This window comes from Lathyrus oleraceus, chromosome 4 (assembly GCF_024323335.1).
Source record: "Lathyrus oleraceus cultivar Zhongwan6 chromosome 4, CAAS_Psat_ZW6_1.0, whole genome shotgun sequence".
In the NCBI taxonomy this organism is placed as follows: domain Eukaryota; kingdom Viridiplantae; phylum Streptophyta; class Magnoliopsida; order Fabales; family Fabaceae; genus Lathyrus; species Lathyrus oleraceus.
Window position 1 is genome coordinate 212,963,343 of NC_066582.1, and position 10,763 is coordinate 212,974,105.

Consider the following 10,763-nt stretch of genomic DNA (forward strand, 5'->3'; position numbering starts at 1 on the left):
CTAGTTGATTGAAAAATTAACATGAGTATGGATGAGATTAGGCCACACCTTTTGCATATTCTTTTTGTGTGTGGTATGTTTCATGAGCATAGTCTACTATACTATGTCTCTAACATGCATTAACACCAAAAGTTTATTGCCCGACCGCAAATAGTTGTGACTTTTACATAAGTCCAATTACGATTGCTTAACATAGCACTAAATTTGTGACATAAAAGGCATAAGCATTCTAGTTAGTGAGATTGTAAGTCTCCCATCTTTCATGGTATTGTGTAGAGACTTGGCCTTTTCTCCTTCCTTTGGAAGATGTCTTGGTTCAAGGATCCATGCTTGTGATAAGTGGGTTGAGTGTTCTCCAAATAATGACTTCAATTAAAAAGCAAAAGCAAAGCAATACTAACTTCTAACCTATTAACTACTAACTTTTAATTTCAAGCCCTTTACTTTAATGCCATTTAATGTTTTGCTTTTCTTCATTTGCCATTGTTCATATCATCCTATTTGTTTATGTTATAGCAATTTTCACTTTGTCCATTTGGACCATATTGTGTGATATATTTTGTTTGTGTATACTTTGTTTGTTTGTGTGGTCTTTGACCATTAATGTACATAATAAAAACAAGAAAAATCCTAAAAAACTTTTGTGTGGACTGTTGGTTTGATCTTGGATAAATGGACTTAGAATCTAGGCAATATTCCTATGCTAAAGGACTTGGCAAATGCCAACTTATTGAGAAACCAAGTGCTTGCAACTTGAAACTTCATCTGATACATCATTCAAGATCCTTTTGAGTTCATCTGCAACATGATCATTGTGAAGCTGTTATTTTGAACTTGTGACTTGTGGAATTCATCTGTTACATGGGCTATTTTGGAGAAGATCATGGAATGGATAAGCTTGGATGTGGCTATCTTTATTTGATGCCTTGCTCTTCAAGATAATATAATTGTACATTGTGTTGTTTGATTCTAAAAGTCCAAGGGAATTCTGGGTTTCTATTGACATTCTTGTCTATTGGATTGCTACCCACTTGGTCAGATCTTTTCAACTCTAAACTTTTAAATTTTATACATAGGGTGGTCTCTTCATCTTCTCCCCATTTTTTTAATTTCAAAATCTCTTTCTCCATTTTTCAAAATCTTCTTTGTGTGAATTACTTTTGTTCTAAACTTTGACCACTTTGCAAAAAGATAGAAACTTTGGCCTAATGCCATTGCATTTTCAAACTTCTTTTCTTAAATCAAACTTGTAAATAAACTTAACTATACTTGACCTAAACTTTCAAAAAGCCAAAAAGAACTAACTCATTCAAACCATTTTAGGCCTTTGTGCCTTTCAAACTTAAATTTTGTTAAAAATAATGCATCCACTTTGAAATTTGTATTACGAACTACGAGGTTTTGATCCCTCATTTTTATGTTGGTACGTAGGCACAAGACCGAAGTTCTTGTCAAACACAAAAATATAATCAATGAATTATTTTCTCATCCCCCCATTCTATTTATTTGTAAACATCACTTTATACCAAGTACATATGCACACGAAAAGGGCTCCCTAGGAGTACCTAGGACACTTTGGGTGCTAACACCTTCCCTTTGTGTAACCAACCCCCTTACTTGTAATCTCTGACATTTTATTAGTTTTGATTTGAAAACTTCTTACTTTTTTGGGTTTTGTTCGTACTTTTTCCTTTTCCTTTGGAAACAATAAAAGCGCGGTGGCGACTCTTGTCATTTGATCTCTAGCTTGTCAATAGCTTGATGATCATGAATTTACCGCTACAATCATGACTTTCGAGAAATTTTAGAAAAATCAGTTTGGGGGGGGGGGGGGATCGGTCGCGTGACAGAGGAGCCACGACGGTTGGCCGATAAAAAAAGTCGTGTTGCGCGATCGACAAACAAGCGATTTTGGGCTTTCTGACTTTTCGGGCAATTTTGATGTTTTTTCCGACTTTTCGGGCATTTTTGGTATTTTCCGAGTTTTTGAGTATTCCCTAGAAGTTTTGGAGTTTGAGAACTTTTAGTGGCATTGGATATCCTTTGGTGACTTTAGAGACATTTTTGAGTAAATTGAGTAAAGTAGTTGTCATTACCCTGTTGGTGGTCTGACATAAATAATAATAACAAATTTTACGAGTTTTTGAGAAAATACGAATTTTTAGGGTTCTAAGAAAATAAGTTTTGAGAAATTATGAGTCCTTGGGACTTTTGGAGTTATTTTGAGCTATTTGATGAGTTGAGGACAATTAGTAATAATATAAATTTTCCTTTTAAGGCAAATAAATAAAATATTTTAAAAATTATAATTTTGAGTATAGTTATCTAGAAAGGGATTATAGTGATGGCCTTGAATGACATTTTGAGTTAGTAATCCAGAGAGGGGTTACAGTGATGGCCTAGTATGTCGAATTATAGTTTCAAGAGTAGAACCTTTTGTGAATGATTGAGACTTGTGTCTTGATATGATTTTGAGATGATGATTTTGTTGTATGTTATGTTGTTGTGATCATGCATTTAAGACTTTGGAGATATGTAGGACTTCGCTCTAGTGATGGCCTAGTTCAGAGAGGGAGTAAGGCGATCTCACGCCTAGAGAGGGACATGGTTCAGAGAGGAACCAGATACATGAGAATAGCATTAACATACCTCATATCCCAATGATTTTGGTACCACGTGCATATGAGATAGAGATGGTGGCATTGGATTGCATTTTTATTATGATCTGTTTGATTGTATTTTGAGTGTGATTGAGAATATTGTTATATTCGTTATTACTATCATATCTTACTGTTATTCATTGTTAATAATTGTCAGATGTATTCTCACCCCCTGTTTGTTGTTGTGGCGTTTGTGCTCCTCAGGAGTACACACAATCAGGTAAAGGAGTAGTTGTTGAGTTAGGGGATGGCGTATATGCCCCCTTTAGATTTTATCATTAGGTCTTAAAGGAGTCTCTCTGATATTAGCACTGGGAATAAGATGTCTTTCATCATTGTGTGATGTTTTATTTTGTCTTATTTTGTTGTAGTTGTTGATGAGACCTTATCTCAGACTTTGTTTAATTTTTGCTGCTTATTTTGCATAACTATTTTGTTTTTGAAGTTTTATGTTTTGGTGACACTAAAATATTTGATTTTATTCAAACTACTTCATTTAAATGTTGAGTCATGGATTATGGTGTTACATATTGGCACCATAGCAGGTTGGTCCGTCCGAGCAAGTTTTTGTGATTTTATTTGTTTCTTGGTGTATGACATATGTGTGAATGTTGCCGATACAGTATTTATTCTAATAGTTGTTTGCTATTGTAACAGAGAATGGTTGGGAGAAATGATTGTGCTATTGTTGATGTCTTGACAGCCTTCACTCAAGTGTTGCAAGCTCAGCATAATCCATAGGTTGAAGGTGTTGAATCTCATGAACTGAACGTGTTTCTAAGAAACAAACCACCAACATCCTCAAAAGAAGGCATGATCCAGAAGGCACACAATTTTGGTTACAGGAGATCAAGAAAATCTTCTGAGTGATGGCATGTGCAGATTATTATTTTTCTATATTTGATCGTAGACCCTAATGGGGGATTTAGAATAAATCCCCTCAGGGATCTATACCTCATTGTTATAGGTGATATCCTTATGGTATGACATGATTACATGACTATTTGGTTGTTTTGTTGATTGATTATTGTAGTGTTGGACTCTAACCCAGGGATTTGAACGACTTCGTTAGGGTTGTTTGATTCCCCAAAGTTGCGATTTTTGGATTTGAACTGTGTTTCCATTTTTCTTCTAAGTTGACTACTTTTTTTATGGAATTTTCCCCAAATTAAAAGTGCTTTTTTTGTTGTTTTACAAAGAAAAACATTTTTTGGTGAAAACCTAAACTAGAAAACATTTTTTTAAAACAGACCTTTGGAGAAATTTTAGAAAAATCGATTAGGGGTCGGTTATGCAGAGACAGAGCTACAAAAGTCGTCTGATAAAAAAAATGGGGTCACACAGCAAAGTAGCGGTGGGCAGCGAAAAAAATATCAAGCGACAACGGAAGTCTAAAGGGAGACGAAAGGGCTATTTCGGCTCGATTCCAGATTTTGGGGGGATTTTCGGTTTTTTGACTTTTTAGGTGATTTTGGTGTTTTTCTGACTTTTCAGATATTTTTTTGTTTTTTTTTTCGATTTTTTGAGCATTCCCTGGAATTTTTAGAGTTCGAGAACCTTCAATGGCATGTTGGAGCATTTTGTGGTATTGGAGTCCCTTTGGTGACTTTAGAGACATTTTTGAGTAAATTGAGGAAAGTAGTTGTCATTATCTCTTAAGTGTCTTACACAAATAATAATAATAATAATAATAATAATAATAATAATAATAATAATAATAATAATAACAAATTTTAAGAGTTTTTGAAAAAAATGTGAATTTTGAGGGTTCTAAGAAAATAATAAGTTTTGAGAAATTATGAGTCCTTGGGACTTTATGAGTTATTTTGAGCAGTTTGATGAGTTAAGGACAATTGGTAATAATAAAAATTTGCCTTTTGAGATAAATAAATAAAATGTTTTAAAAATTATGATTTTGAGTATAGTAATCCAGAGAGAGATTATAGTGATGATCTTGAATGACATTTTCAGTTAGTAATCTAGAGAGAAATTACATTGATGTCTAGTGTGCCAATATATAGGTTCAAAAGTATAACCTTTTGTGAATGATTAAGACTTATGTCTTGTTCTGATTTTGAGATGATGATTTTGTTGTATGTTGTGTTGTTGTGGTCATGCATTCATGTGTTTCGGAGATAGGTAGGACTTTTATCCAGTGATGGTCTAGTTCAGAAAGGGACTATGGCAGTCTCACTCTAGAGAGGGACACGGTTCATAGACGAACCGAAGACATGAGAATATCAACAACATACCTCTGATCCCAATGGTTTTAGTACCACATTCGTATGAGATATAGATGGTGGCATTGCATTGAATTTGCATTATGATCTGTTTGATTGTATTTTGAGTGTGATTGAGAATATTGTTATATTCATTATTACTATCTTGTCTTGTCGTTATTCACCATTAAAAATTATTAGAAATATTCTCACCCTTATTTGTTGTTGTGGCGTCTGTGATCCTCAAGAGTATAGGAAATCAGGTACATGAGTAGCTGCTGAGTTAAGGAATGTCATTTATGCCCCCTTTAGCTTTTATCATTGGGTCTTAGATTAGTCGCTCAGATATGTAGCATTGGCGATGAGACGCCTTTCGCCATTGTGTGATGTTTTATTTTATCTTATTTTGTAGGAGTTGTTGATGAGACCTTATCTAGGACTTTGTTTAATTTTTGCTGCTTATTTTGCATGAATATTTTGTTTTTGAAGTTTTATGTTTTGGTTACACTCTGATATTTGATTTTATTCAAACTACTTCATTTAAATGCCGAGTTGGGGATTAGGGTGTTATAGTATGGATAGTATGTATGAATTTTTGCGACCCATGATTCCATGTATGAGTCTATTATTTATTCTATTTACAAAGTAATCATCGTCGAAAATTATGACTACTAAGGAATTGTTGCATTCACTCCATGTTCAAACTCTAGGCTCCCACTAACGTGTTTACATGTCATCCATGACTTTATTTTCTTGAAACCCACGTTGAATTGTGACTACTTCTAACTTGCATACGAATCCTTTATGGTAACGGCTCCAACATGATGATTACACCGCCTAGAAAGGACTATGGACTTGTAACTTTACTAAGTCTTCCAACCTTATGTGCTTCCGTCGACTGGTCTTCTTGCTGAAATAAAAGGTCTCTGTCGACTGCCCTTTTCGAGATTTTGGACATGTTTCCAAGCGATCCGGGTCATGGGGATTTATCCCTGAGATATTCCTCCAAACCATATTTCTATGTGTCGAGAACTCGGTCGATCCCTCATTATTATTTTGTTGACGCTTCGTCATTAATTCTCTTTACAAATTGATTATTGCTTTCTTACAACAAATGTATATTCGTTTATATTCTTTGTTGACTTTCTACTAGCTAAAAAATCCAAGTGTAACAGATACCCCCAAAAAATGTCACTGCCAACCCATATCTAAAGGGAGAAAGGTGGTTTTTTTTAACCACTATGTCACTGTTCATATTATGTGCCACGTCATCTCAATCATGCTTGTTATCAGTCATCATGACTAACTTTTCAACAAAATGCCACGTCTGAAAATGTGCAAATGACAACACATCATTACCCCGAATTCCAAGGTCATTAAATAACCATTAAACCAGGATTTAAGATTTCCCTTTAGAGTAATCATATTTTCCCCGATTCAAAGCTATTCATTGGCTATAAACACTCTATTTGTCCATGTTCCTGGGAAAAATGTTTCGCCACCTTTCTATTTAAATCCTTCTTCTCCTCCACGTCTTCTCTACTCGTCTTCCCTACTGAGACATCAAAAATAAGGGCGAACACCATTCCCAATTTTTCTCTGCCATTTCCAGTTGTTTTTCCTCCATTTTCTTCAAGCTATCAATTGCACCTAATTGCTTTGGCTCATACCGTACTTCTTTTGCCTTCCAGATTGACGGATCAATCTTGGTTGGCAATCAGACTTACATTTTGAGCCTCCTCTGATGGAAATTACCATAAGGTTATGGTATTATGATTCCTTAGTCCCTTACTGAATTGAAGACATTGTAGCGGGGTATTCGTTACCATTAGAGATATTGACTAAATCCAAGGTAAATCATACAAGTCGAGTCGCCACCGCACTTCTATTTATCCAAAGGAATGGTTAGAAAGCGAACAAAAACCTAAAAGTTTTATCGAATCAAAAACTAGTAAAAACGTCAGAGATCTGGGTAAGGGGGTTGGTTATGCAATGGGAAGGTGTTAGGCACCCAAAGCATCCTAGGTACTCCTAGGGAGCCCTTTTCACATTTGTTGTAAGGTTGTTGTTTTTTTTTTTGTGAAAATTTATTTGTGCAAACATGATTGAAGGGATGAGAAAAGAATATACAAATTTATTTAGATTTTGTGTTTGAATGGATGAACCCATTGCCTACGTACCATCTTAAAAAAAGATTAGGATCAAAACCTCGTAGTTCGGGGTAAAAAAATTCAAAAAAAAGTTGGTGAATTGATTGGTCCAAAAACCTTAAGGTCTTTTGTTATCAAAGGGAGAAAACTCAACCTAAAACCACAAATCCACCATGTGAGGATAGCTTCAACATGCTAGTGAGGGGTTAACCCTATAATAAGCATGGAAGACTCATTGTCCATCACTAAGGATAAAGGTGAGTATTATATCTACCTCAAGGATAACTCAAACCTAATAGCTAATGGTTATAAAAAAAGGGTTTGATTAAGAAGGTGGCCATTGAAACCACAAAAAGTATTTGAATGGGTTATATTTACCAATTAAAAGTATTTACAAAAATATGGTTAAATTGGATTAAAAGGTTCAATTCAGAATAAGTGTTATGAAAAATAAGTTTTGAAAATCAAAAGCATAAGGCTTAGGTTTCTAATGTTGAAAACAAAAGTTATTGTTTGCACAAAAAGTTTTGGTTTGGGTTAGAATGGGGAAAAAGAAAAAAAAAGGGTTAAATTCCTAAACATACAAGAGATAAGGGAAAAGAAAATAAAACCACATTAGGAGTTCCCCTCTTGAGATCATATTGATGATCCAAGTAGCTCCCATCCTTTGGAATAAGCAGTCAAAAACAAATATCTCAAGCCATTAAGCACAGGTAATTGGAATAAACCTCCAGGGGGTATCCCACAAATAAAGTGGAACACCAGGCCATCTCTGCAAGAGTCATGTGAGCCCTCACAAAAAAAACTCAACAAACAGGTTAGAGAAACAAGATAGGGTAATCAAGAGTTGCCCCCAAATCAAAATGTAACCACATGAATCATGCCATTAAAATTCACAAAAAAAACTCACAAAAAGCAACCAAGGGCAGGAGGCCTAAACCTCTTGTCAAACACATACATTAAAAGGGTATCAAAAAATTTCAGGTTGAAAGTATAAAGTAATGGAAATAGGGCATACCTGATTGGGGAGGATCGATTGAAATTGAGTTGCACCCGTGAGGTTTGCAGAGCAATCTGAGGGTTTATATGAGAGGGAATTGGTTCTTTGCCGATGAGTTCCCTTCAGCCTATGGAGGTTGCTCTGAACTCTGTCAGCTCTTCTCTCACTTTCTTTTTCCTGCCAGGGTAATAGGAATGGAATCTCCTTTTGTTTCACTGAAACTCTGAATTTATAACCTGGTTTTTGTGGACCTGTGGGCTCAAATGAGAGAGGCCCAAGTCCAAATTTTTTTTTGTTATATTTTATTTATTTATTTATTTATTTATTTATTTTCTTTTCTTTTTTTTTCGTTTTTTTTTTTTAGTAAACAAAAGTAAGAGAAACAATGATGTATAATTCAAGCATGCTTGGTGATCTCAAACCAATCACAAGGAGTCCCACCCAAAGGCAAAGGGAACCAAGATGCTCATGATCCTTGAGGCTATGCAAATGCAATGTTATGATGCCATGAGGGATCTTAGGGTCAAAATTGGGGTCTTACAGATGCCCCTATTTAAGGTCATTCTAGCCGGAGAAGTGAAGGTTAAAATCTTCGTCTCGACGAGGTAGAATGGGCTTAAATAATAACAAAGAGACAAATTTTGGTCCCTAAGAGACCTCATGATGCAGATGTATGTATGCAAATAGTACGAACTCTGTGGGGATATGTGTCCACAAAGAAGAAAAGACATCCGGAGAAACTGATAATCCATATGAGAAATACACTCAATGGGACAGAGACTCTAGGGACTCTTATGGGGATAGGAGAGGGAATAAAATGCGTGAGCAGGTCACGACTCAACGCTTGGGGAACAAAATTCCAAAGGGAAAATATCCAATGAAAAGACCCGAGCTGACTCAAAGGTGCATGTATTGGGGAATATGCCAATACAGCAAAAACTATCCACAACGGATACTTCGGATAAAAATCCGGATGAAAACAATCCACTAAGGGACTTCACTGGGGATGCCTAAAAGGACACTCCTGGGGAAGCAGCGGGGCGAGGTATTACCGGTTACTGGGTAATAAGCTCAAGGAGACATGTGATCTGATCGCCGGGTATGGGGGTGAGATACAACATGCTCGGGAAGAATGAATATCTAAGACCGGTATAAGGGTGAGAGATATCAATCAACCAAATCATCTGAGGAAGACCTAAAGAGGTATATCTCAACTCAGGAAAATCTGACTCCACAGAGGACAAAAAGTCATAATAGGGAGTAGAGAGGAGGGAACACCAGGGATACCAGTTACTGGGCATATAATAGGTGACCAACTAAGGTGTGAATTGGGGAATATTCCCAAAGCACTCATCATCCAAAAGAGGGTTAAAAGCAAACTCGATGATAGGATGGATATTCGACTCCGTAAAGGGGGTACGAATCTTACTCGACCGGGGAAGAACAAAAGGCTTCTACCAAAGAGTGCCTGAGATATACTATCTATTACCGTCAGAACGTAGATAATATACTCGCATGGACGATTATTCACAACCGGTTACTGGGTTAATAAAGGATAAATCGACCGAAAAGAAAAGGCATCGGGATATCGAAACTAGGTATATAATGATGACCAATCAAGGCGTGAATTGGGGAATATTCCCAAAACACTCATCATCCAAAAAGAGGGCAAAAAGCAAACTCGATTATGGGATGGACATTCGACTCCGAAAAGGGGGTACGAATCTTACTCGACTGGGGAAGAACAAAAGCTTCGACCAAAGAGTGCATGAGATATACTATCTATTACCGTCAGAACATAGATAGTATACTCGCATGGACGATTATCCACAACCGGTTGCTGGGTTAATAAAGGATAAATCGACCGAAAAGAAAAGGCATCGGGATACCGAAACTAGGTATATAATGATGACCAATTCAGGGGAGGAACAATCGTTACTAACAACAACAAGATAGACAAGAGATGACCCGCTGGGGATAAATTGCGTAATTAGAGCAATTATCCAAGAGATATATCACCGGTTACTGGGTGGTATACTAAAAAATTAAGGAATGTCATTATCGAATATTTGTATAAAGATAACCAACAAGGAGGGAATTACATCTACCGGTATGAGGGTAGAGAACCACAAAAGAGAGTACCCATCATCGGTTAGGATGAACAACAATCAAGGTTTAACTCTGCACGGGGACAAAATGGGGTTTACAACTACCGGTTACTGGGTAGTAGACCACAGAAATATGACTTACAACTACCAGTATGAGGGTAGAGAACCATAGACTCCGTCGGGATAATAATTACTAATTATTGAGCGATTATTCATTTACCACGGGGAAACAGGAAAAGAGTCTCAAGAGACCGATCTAGGATCAAACTAGATAGGCACACCAAATCAAGACTTGTCCCGGTGAGGATATAACTTAATGGGGAAAACAATCCCAGTATATGTGTTGGGAAGGAACAAAAACAATCAACATCCACGAGGATATAACCCGTGGGGAATATGGAAGAAAGGATAGACGCTTTCTGCTTATGGAGCTGACTCTATATGGAGAGATTAGACACACACGTCTGCTTGGGGAAGTATATCACCAAATAGCAGGAGACAACAAACAACGATATATGGCAAAGAATGCAACATGAATACCTGAATGTTATAATTATGCATGAATATGCGTGGTTTATGTATGATGTATGCTGACAGACAGACATATCTAACACAACCAGGTCCAG